The following is an 11,391-nucleotide window of genomic DNA, read 5'->3' on the forward strand; positions in this document are numbered from 1 at the left end:
AAATGTTCTGTAATAAAAGACACAGACTTCTACCTTTTCTATGCTCATTTTTATAATGCTAAAAATATGTGACCAAGACAAATTTGTATTAAAATTTATGTCAGTTCAGAAAAAATAACGATCTAGAAAAAGAGAGCATTTTGATCCTTAAAAATGAGGAATAAGTCTAATTGTAAAATTAGTTATTTTATGGAAAAAGAAAACAGAAAAATATTTCATGTTTGTAAAGTCACTTTTCTAAAATGCTTTCAGGTTGGTAAAACTTGTCTTCAAAATAAAGCTAAACGGAAATCCAAGAAAAGAAATCGGAAGTGGTGATAAAAAAACCCTAAAAATTCAGTGATAAGTGTAATGCTGAGGTAGAATTTAAAGAGATTCTTCCTTAGGAGAGTCAAACCCTAAATTAAAGTTGAAAATAAACTTTTTATATTCAACTTTAATTTAGGGTTTGGGTCTCTTAAATCTGATTCATGTTTGTTTGCGAAAAAATTCGAAACCAAATAAAGTGTGAAAATGATTTAGAAAGAAAGTACAGTTTGACTACTGATTTAGCTGTTCACAAATGAAGAGCAAATGCATTCTATGATCTTCTGAAGGAACAAAGAGATGGTTTGAAAACTATATGCTTTGACCATCAGCAAAACCAATCCCTAAAGTTCCAGAACAGCATGCTAATTACAGTAGATAACTGTACATATACAACTTTTGCATTGTGAAAAAAAGTGGATGTTTAAACAAATTTAATTTCACTATCTATACTTGGAATAAGAACAACTTCAAAAAAAATAGTTCTTTCTGCTCTAGCGCGGTGTTTGACAAGCTTTGCAGAACAAACATGGATGGCATAGACACTGCTTGCTTAGTTTCTGGTGCTTGTGGTGGTCGAAATAAAAACAGCACTTTAATTTACATGACAGGCTTCTGGCTGTTCAGACATGCACCAGTATTAGTAAAAACAATTAAACTTTTGTTTCCTGTTCCTGCCCTGAGTCAATCAAAATTCAGGAAAATAAACGCTTTTTTATTACAAGAAGATCAGCTAAAAATATTAAAATTCAATCGAAACCTAGTTTTAAATTTTTGCTGAATAGTCCTCAGATTATAAGTAAAATTGTTTATCTTGTCCCTCTCAGATTCAAAAAGGATTCCCAGTAGCAGAGACATAAAAAAAAAGATATCAAAAGCTTAATGCATGTGCATTAGGGCAATTCCACCTAGCAAAAGTTTTTGAAAACAAAAGTTGGTATGGGTGTGGAAGGTTTTATATGTGAAACCAAGCACATTGTTATAAAAAATAGTTACAAAAGATGTAAAACTAATTCGGGCTTCAACATTTAAAAACTGATAAAATTGGGAATAACTGTGCAAACATATACTTCACATATGAAAAAGTATGTTGCAAAAATTGACCAAAATTGTAAAGAGTTGATATAAATACAAAAGCTTAAATGTTTTTTGAAGTCACCCATAAAATATGGTACTGATAACATAAAGTATGGTGATAGAGGTACTAAAAGAGACTAACTCTCAGATTAATGCATTGTAAAAAAGTGTAATTTTTACAGAGTTTATGGCACTAATCGAATAATTTAATTATCAATCAATTTATCAATTGCTTGGGAAAAAATTGGTTTTATTAACATTTCTGTGATTTTCTTTTTTAATCTGATTTTTAGTAAGAATAAAGTTGTGCCTTTTTTTGAGATCATAAACTAGCTTAGATGCTTCGGTTATACACATTACAGAACGTTCAATTGATTTAGAGTTGTTTGGAAAAAAGTAAGTGGCAAAACCTTTCCAGATTCTTTTATATTTATTAGATCAACAGATGAAAAACTAATTGTAGTAAGAGATTCCACCTCAATTTGACATATTAGGTCATTCCAACATTTACAGACTTCATAATTAATTTAAGTTTAATCTTAGGGATAAATTTTTTACTTTCTTTATTTTTTTTTATTGAACACAGTTTATTACTCATTCTTGTGTTATTGTAGGTTACGCAAATTAAAATTGAATTTTTTTTTATTTAAATTGCTAACATTATGTTGTTTTGTTTATGGTGTTTCAGACACAGCCAGTCATTTCAACGTCACGTCATTTCAACTTTGTATGCTTTGCGCTAGTTTAACTACTCTACGCAAAAATTTTTCCAAACCAAATAAATATTTTTAAAGAGAGGGTGTTCTGATGATCTCCTTTTTCTAGACATCAGTATTTCACACTATATCCTTGTTGTAGATGTTATCTAAAATTACTCCATTTATTTCGTTTTCTAGGCTTTGAATAACTGAAAAATAAATGACAATCATGCACACGTTTCCTTGAAATATTATAAGACATTTTTCCTTTCAACAACTGATATCTGTCAAGATAAAGCTAACACCATTTTCAACCTGGTTGACAATCTTTAAATTTTTGTCTTGTTTTTTCCGCTATCATCCAGATTGATTTTAACAAAACTTGAAGTCATTAACCCCAATTGGTATTCCTTTTATACTTATATAAAATGAGTGACTTTTAAAGCAGTATTCCTAATCAATACTAAAGACAATATGGTGCCCCACTGGTTTACAGTGTTTATTTTTTAATTTATAAAATAATGTAGTTTGGGTACTTCAAAAAATTTAAAAGCCTCAACAACCGACAATTTTTCCAATTTAATTTTCGCTAATTGCCTCTTGAAGAGTAGAAATTAAGTAATTGGATTTAGTACAATACTTTCTTGCGCCTGGATGAGTTTCCAAACATTTTCTTGATATTTTTAAATGCAAAAAAATATAAATATAATTGCTCCTATTAATAAAAATTAGTTTATTAATAGCATATTCGCCAAAATTATAAAAACAGTTATAAAAATAGTTATAAATATTAAAAAATTTAAATATCAAAGAATGTTACCAATAGTTATTTTAATTAGGTGGCTACAGTAAAAAGATGTCTATTATTCATTATGTATTATTGCAATGCTACCCAGACAGCAAGAAAAACATTTGTGAGTAAAATTGAATCTTCAAAGTTACCCTGATTTTGGTTATATTTTAGCTGAGTGGACATGTATATCCCTTTTGTAGCAAAAAACATGTACGTTCATATTATTTTAAGTTTATGTTAAAATTTGACAAATAGTTCAATAAAATACGAAAAATCTTACCAGATATTCACAATATAATACGTAATATTCACAATGTAATACAAAAGTTTATTTAACTATGGTAAAACTGTAAAAAAGGTAGTTTATCGTTTGTTGAAGAACAGGCAAGGAAATTAACAAAGAAATAAAGTTAAAAACATTTACAGTTTTAGTTTGGGAGGCTGATAAGCACCAGATTCATAAGTGCAAACTGTCATAAGTGCGAAGCAGTTACAAAACTGGCAAGTGCGAACTGGCACAAGTGCGAATCGGCATAAGTACGCCGAATAAAATTGCAAATATTAAGTGCAAATTGACATTTCGCACTCATGCCAATGTTTGCAAATTTATTCGGCGCACTTATGCCAGTTTGCATTTATGCCGATTCGCACTTAAGCCAGTTTTTGTAACTGCTTTGCACTTATGCCAGTTTGCACCTATGCTAATTCGCACTTATGCCAGATTGCACTTACGCCATTCGCACTTATGCCAGTTTGCATTTATGAAATTCGCACTTAATCAGTCGTCCCTTTCAATTCAGTGTTATCCGCAAATTTAATGTTACCCAGAATGACTGACTGTATGAAAAGTTTATTATTTTATCGTTCCGCACAGCGCGCTTTAAACATAATTAGTTCAGCTTTTAATATTTCTTTTTTAATAGAAAATAACACCTAAAATACCTTATAAAAAATAACGCCTAAAATAATCAGTTTACATTTTTAACTAAGCGACTAATTACATTGTTGTTCTTAGTTTTGTTCACAGAATTTTCCTCATCTGTACCAATATTTAATGGAAAAAGTGGAATTGCTCTAATGTGCATACAGGAGTGAACTGGGAGCAAGATATTCGTTTTGATTTTTTAAAAAGTATAGTTAACAAATCTTTTATAGAAAAAGACCCAGAAGATTAAGAAGTTACTATATGCAATTGTCTCGGAGAAGATGCTGCTTGTAATCATGTCTATCTCACATTATTAAAATAAGCTCTGTCAATAATTTAATTAGGTTTATTTCATGATCCTATTAAATTGTATTTTTTTTTCTAAGCGCATACTTTTTTTGTATCACTAAACTGAAGTAACTTTTACAAATAAATTTTTTTTTGAGCGCAAAATATGTGTGGGTCAGTTTTCCTTCAATATCTCAAAATCAATTACTCGGACTTTACTCCTCATATATACTAGATGCCTAACTTAAATCCGATAAGTGATGTCACTTTTGGCCTAATTTGAAATGGCTTCCACAACATTAACTATATAATATTTAGGTAGGTTAGGTAAAGGTTAGGTTTTTTTAACTTACCATTATTTTAGTATGTTCATATACCTCTTAGTTTACTATAAAACCCAAAAAAACTTCGAAAACGAAAATTAGAATTTTATATCGAAAGAAAAATAAAAACCATATAACTTTTGAAATTTTTATTTGACTCCAGTAAGTTTTTTACATCTGACCTGGTAAAGTTATTGTTATATTAATTAATAAAAATTTAAGAGAAATATACATACCTCTCCTCTACGTTTTGATTTTTAGAGTTGTTGTTATTTATTATTAACACCATCATTATTTAGATGTTTACGCAGCATTAGTAATTAAGCTATTTGTAAACATCCTTCAATTGTAAGCTCATGTAATTCAGAATATACTAATTGATTTACAAATGTTACTAATACTTTGTCCGTTTGTTTGTTTGTTGTTACCAAATGTTACTAATATTTTGCCCGTCTTACAAATGGCGTATTAAAATAATGTCAACAAAAAACGCGGCTTTCTTTTTTCGTTCAATAAAATCCCGCAAGTTATACATTGAATTAAATTGAAACTGTCACTGGATCATTGCAGATTGGATCATCGGATAAGAATTAGAAAATTAAAGGTTTTATTCTGGTCTTTTAAATAGAATAACTAGGCAGAATAAAAATTCATGTATATCTGTTTCTGTTGTCTTTGTAAAACCTTTTATGTGTTTGGACAAGGATCATAAAAGAAAATGAACAGTCAAGTTTTTTAAAAAAAACTTTGAAACGAGTCTAACATTATATTAGTCTTGCAAAACTCTCCCTATTTTTCGGAAAAACCTCCCAAAACATTTTAGCCTTAAAATTCCAAATGAAATTATTTCCGATTTGTCTAAAGCAGTTAAAGGTCATTTGATCACAAAAATTCGGAATTTTCTAATTTATTCAACCGTAATTGATATACATTTTAAATGAGTTGAACACATTTCATAAGTTTGACAGATTTGAATTCCGAAAATTGCAACATAAAAAAACCTTCACAAGGTTTAAATTTAAAGTAGAGACTAAATTTGGTAGAGGTGATAACGCCATAGATTTTTGGAATGATTTTAGAAAATTTAAATTTATTGTATTTTTTGTTGTTAAAGAAAAATTGGCTTTGCGCATTTAATATAGCCTTGGTCGAGCTTTAGAGCAAATGATCTCACTTATTCAAACATTATAATCTATATGGCCCAGAATTTTAATTTATCCGTTATTCATAGGAGAACATATTTTTTAGCACTAAAGACACAAGGAAGAAACTGAAATACCACAAAAATGTTTAATAACATCCTTTTTTGCAGAATATTTTAAGACAGATTAATGACAACATACAACAATATCAGAGTATTTAAGATGGTAAACAAATTTTAAAGGGAATGTTTTTATCCTATTAATGACAATACATACATTAAATAAATACAACAACATTTGCCATTTCGCTTCCAGAGCCACAAGAGTTCACTTATTTTTTTACATTTTTAAATCTTCAAGAAATTGTCACATCCTGAAATGAAACTTTCTGCAAATGATTTCTATAATCATAACCTTATGATGTGAAAGAAAATCTTGTACAAAAACGTTTTGTTGATTTCAGGGAAAAGTTCATAAGAACTTGTACAAAATAGAGACTTTGAGATGTTTTACAACATCTAATCAACATGAAACAACTCATTTTGATACCAGAACTTGCAACTGCATGTGTTTTCTTTATAATACTCCTGGAACTTTTACATTGGGGTATACTATATTGTGATGCATTATTAATATTTTTTAAATAGTTTTAAATCTAGAAAAATCTTTTTTTATGATTAAAAGAGTATCCAGCCAAACATAAACCCTAAATTTTAGTAAACTGATGTAGACTCCGCTGCGACTGCGGCTTTATCATCTAATGATATAGCTGACATATCGGTAAAAGAATAATAATTCATACTACAGCGTGTGTCAGAAAAAGTGGTACGATGCATAATTGTGAGTACTGAGTAATATACGAATAATGACAGTATCCAGAATGTTCAAGTAAAAAATTGTTCAAAACACCCTCCTTGCTGCTCTATGCATTTTTGCAGTCTTGCATGCCATTAATCAATTCCTTTCGCAATGTGATGCCATTGATCAGTTCCTTTCGCAATTCCTTGCACGATGTGATGGAGCAGAATCTAGTTGAAAAGTGTAGCGGTGATAACCAAAAATTCACTCGCAGTCAGGCAGTAAACATTGGTGAAGAATAGCATTTTGGTAATATTGAGCATCAATTTTGGTACCTGGTTCAACAAAATGAATTAATCCTTCATAGTGTTTAGTGACACCAAGACTGACCATAACACGTTTTGAGAAATGACTCCGTGGATTGCAAAGATTTTCACAAGGCACATCATATTTTTTTCTACTTCACAATACACTCTGTTATTTTGAGTATTTTTTGAAGTTTCCACAGTAAAAACCTTTTCATTTGTGAAAAAAATGTTCTGAACTTGACGAATAGGAAATCTATCTAATAAATTTTTGCCAACATACTATACATCGTTCTTTTTGAGTATCAGCCAACTTCTGAACACATTGTCTTTTGAACATCTTTAAATTCAAAGATTTAACAATTCTACGAACAGATGAATGTGATATTCCAGTTCTCCGTGTTATCATCCTTGTTTCCTAGGTGAACCAACAGAACTAAGATCAAACGGCTTACAGTACCTCTGCTTTCTGGTGTATTAACAGTTGGGCGCCTCCCACTATCAATTCGTCTATCGGCAACACCTGTCTGTCGAATACGTTGTAATACACGATTTACTGATTGAATACTCCAATTTTTATTTGCAAAGAATTTATAAATGCGAATTGCACCGCAGTGCTTTTCATGATAAATAGCATCAATGCAACCAAATCTTGTTTGCTTATTGGCATGTTATTCTGAAATGCAATAAAACATTCAAATATAACATTATTCTTAAACACAATACCATTATTACCTTTGCATGAACACCTATATGATGCAACACGGTGGGTAACACTAATATTTAGCAAAAAAGAACAAAAAACAACATTTCTAACATTTTTGCAATTTAAAAAAACTTCTAAAAGTACCGTACCAACTTTTTCTGCCCCACCCTGTATATTCATTAAAAGTACCGTACCAACTTTTTCTGACACACCCTGTATATTCATTAAAAGTACCGTACCAACTTTTTCTGGCACACCCTGTATATTCATTTAAAGTACCGTACCAACTTTTTCTGACACACCCTGTATATTCATTAAGCAAAACTAGTAATATAATAAATATTAAACAAAAATTACAATTAATATGCATCAACAAAATAATTTCAAACTTTATAATGTTAATATACTCTACTGTATACTCTGTTAATGTATACTCTACTGCACTTATCCCTATTTAAGTCAGTTGATGTATGTAGCTACATCAATGCACTTATAATGTGAAGCTTTAAAAAAATAAAAACCACAAATAAATAAAATTATCAATAAACAACATTAACAGTTAAAACTCATAAAAATACTTCCAAATAAATCATTCAAATTCAAAAGAAACACATTCTCCGTAGGTGTTTAACTCGCACCCAAGCACAGTGGGACAGTTGCATACAAAAGGGTTGCTAAAACTTTACCTTAACACCTGCACAAAGCTATTATTAATTTCAAAAAATTTATGTAGTAAAGTATATATGTTCAAACCTTCACATAATTTTGATCTGTAGTTTCAGAGAACTTCGTAACATTGACACTTATAAGATTTTATCGACTGGGGGAGGGGAGTTTGGTTCCAACTCCAGAAATTAGAGATTAAAATATATATATATATATATATATATATTAAAATAAAATAAACAGGTCTTCAAAAATATTTGGGTGGGGTGGGGGGCATTTACGTCCGGATCAATTCCCCCTTCCCACCACCTTCTTTACTTTAAGTTTAAATGATCAAATAAGTAATAAAATCATAATAAATAAGTATTTTGCGTGTGTTTGTGAATTTTTTTAAAGTTATTTTTTTTTTCCAAATAGCAAAATTTTGCTTTATTATAATTTCTTATTCTAATCATCATCGACTTCTACATGTTAAAGTTTTCATTAAATTGATCAATACCGATGTCATCATCTGATGTGTCATTATCATTTTCGTCGTGGCTTGCATTTTTGTCTATTTCTAGTATAAAAGGTTGATAATTTCCCTTGGGAGAATTTTTATTTTTTAGATCTCGTACTTAAAACATTTTAACTTATAATTGGATCTGATAAGCATACTTAAATTTGGAGTTTTGACAATATCTGAAATTGTCATATCTAAAACATCATAAAATTTGGATCTGCCACTGATTACAAATGCAAAAAAGAAATTTTACAAAGACCTCAAGACATTAATAAAAAATTTTATAAAATTAAAAGACATCAAAAAAATTTTTTATAAAAGTGCGGCTACATCTTTCACTAAATGCCAAGTCCACTATGAAAACAATTGTATATCATTTTTCATGCTCCACTAAAGTTCAAATAATATATTATTTTTTAATATTTTTTTTCATATTTTGTTTCTATTTTCGCATCTTAATTCAATTTTTTTTTCTTAAACTTAAACTAGTCTTTTGAACTTTTTTTCAAAACTAGCCTCATTTTAAAACTAACCTCATTTTAAAACTAACCTCATTTTAAAATCTAAAACTAACCTCATTTTAAAACTAGCCTCATTTTAAAATCTAAAACTAACCTCATTTTAAAACTAACCTCATTTTAAAATCTAAAACTAACTCGACTATGCGCCATTATATTATTAAGATAATAAAATCTAAAAAATTCAAAGATTTTTCGCTTACAAATAATTTCTTTACTTTATCTATTTTATTTATTTATTTGTATTTGAAAAATGTACAAAATACAAAATGGTGAGACAGGTAATTACTAAATTACTCTTATGTAACACCAAAAAAAAGGAAGAAAATTCAATATGAGTAAATGTAAAAAAATCAAGTTAGTAGATTGCGAGTTGTTAAACTTGATTTGAATGCTGACAGTGAAGGCGTGTTGACTATGTGATCAGGAAGTAAGTTCCATACTTACTTACCACGTAGTCAATTCGCATAATGATTCTTTCGCTGTAAAAAAAACCTTTTAGTATTATTAATGTATTTGTAAACTTTTGTGAATGACTTCTGGTAAAATATTTCGAATTGGAAAAAGTAAAAAAATCTGAAAATGGTAAACTAACGAGATTATGTACAATTTTATAAGTCATATAAAGTCATATTGCAGACAATTCTGGTAAAAAAAATTTTTGAACATTTTTTATGAAAATTATATCTTTTAAAAGAAGAGGGCTCCAAACTGGAGTGCAAGATTCTAATACAGGCCGCACATAAACTTTGTAAGCTTTTAACAAAATTTGAGAATTGTTAGAGATGAAGGATTTAAAAAGTAAATGCGAGAGTATGTTATGCTTGAAATACGAGAGCAATGGTTAAAGAACTTTGTATCAAAAGACATAGTGATTCCAATATCCTGAATTGAATAAACAGTTTCAATTGATAACGGAGTTTAATGAATTAGGATGAGTAGGTATATTATATCTTCCGTAGCATTTTTAGTTGCCAATCATTGGACCATGCCAAGATTTTTTAAAAAGTGTTTACAAGATTAATGTTGTTGTAATCATAATGTAATGTTGTAAACCTTTTTTTTTATACATATATATTTTTATGTATGTAAAAATATTTTTTTTTTTTATGTATAAAAAATGTAAAATGTTTATTTAAAAGTATTTATAATATTTTATTGATATTGTAAAATTTTATGATAAACTTATGATAGTGTAAACGATACAACGGGGCTAGATGATAAGACTTTTGTCTTTTGCCTGCTCCGGTCATATCCTAGCTAAAAATATTTTGTAAATAACTTATTATGAAAATGACAAAATAAATTACAAAAAAAAAAATCATTTCTCGATTGATACAACTTAATATCATCTGCAAACAGCTTAATGCCACAATCTCCATCAGTGCAATAAAATACGTTGTTAATGAATATTAAAAACAATATAGGTCCTAGTACAGTTCCTTGTAGTGTTCCACTCTTAACTGGAGTGTTTTAGAATATAAGGTACCAACACACACACATTGAAAGCGATTTGTTACAAAACTTTTAATCCAATTAAAAAGTTCGTATTTAATTCCATAGTATTGCAATTTGAATTAGTTTAGGATGAGTTACCGAGTCAAAAGCTTTTTCAAAACCAATATAGATGATGTCAACCATTTTTTTTTGTTATTTACGGCAGTGGTTCATTCGTTTTAAGTTGCCAGCAATTGTGAACATGTGGATCTGCAATTTATAAAACCGAATTGATGTTGAGAAAAAGTTATTTTGTAACAGATAGTTATATCTGTTTTTTGTGGTTTTAGCAATGGTTGATTCCATAACTTTGCAAACGATACAGGTCATTGAAATAGGTCTGTAGTTGATTGGTAGAAAAGGGTTGCCTTTCTTAATTATTGGACAAATTATTGCTGATTTCCAAATTTTAGGCTTAGTATCAGTGGTCACTTAACATTTCGAACAAAAGAGAAAGAGGAATGGCAGTGGTAGTTCATATGGAAATAATACGTTACTCAAAGAGTTTTGACGTTATGGAAAATCTAATAGAGGACTAAGACCGTTGTCAGTGATGAAGACAGAGGCAAAAAAGTCGTTCAAAATACGTGTTTTTTTTACAATCATCTAAACAAAGGGAACCATCAGAACTTGCATCGAATAGATGTGAGCAATTCTTGTATTTGATAAAAGTATTTATACTAAAATTTCTTTTGAATTTTCGGTATAAAGTACGTTTTTTAGATGCCAAATTTCGAAGCGCGCGGGGTTGAATACTGAATCTTTTTTTATAGAGTGCTGGTACGTGCGGCAAAATGCAGTGGCGGGTTTTAGGGAGAGGGGAGGGCATGGGGGTAGTAGCCCCCCC

At 29.4% G+C, this 11,391-nt stretch overlaps 1 protein-coding gene across 2 annotated transcripts in view; it reads right to left on the minus strand.

Moving 5' to 3' along the window:
* The window catches only part of LOC101236335 (DNA excision repair protein ERCC-1), a 50,952-nt gene extending 47,525 nt beyond the window's left edge, over positions 1-3,427 (minus strand). The window contains exon 1 of one of the 2 annotated variants that reach the window (XM_065803876.1): positions 3,299-3,427. The gene's annotated coding sequence lies outside the window, so the exon portion shown is untranslated. Of the gene's footprint in view, positions 1-3,154 lie in introns of both variants that reach the window. The other variant, XM_065803877.1, reaches the window with a different exon arrangement.
* Positions 3,428-11,391: the final 7,964 nt, after the last annotated feature.

Source organism: Hydra vulgaris, chromosome 08, assembly GCF_038396675.1.
Source record: "Hydra vulgaris chromosome 08, alternate assembly HydraT2T_AEP".
Classification (NCBI taxonomy): Eukaryota; Metazoa; Cnidaria; class Hydrozoa; order Anthoathecata; family Hydridae; genus Hydra; species Hydra vulgaris.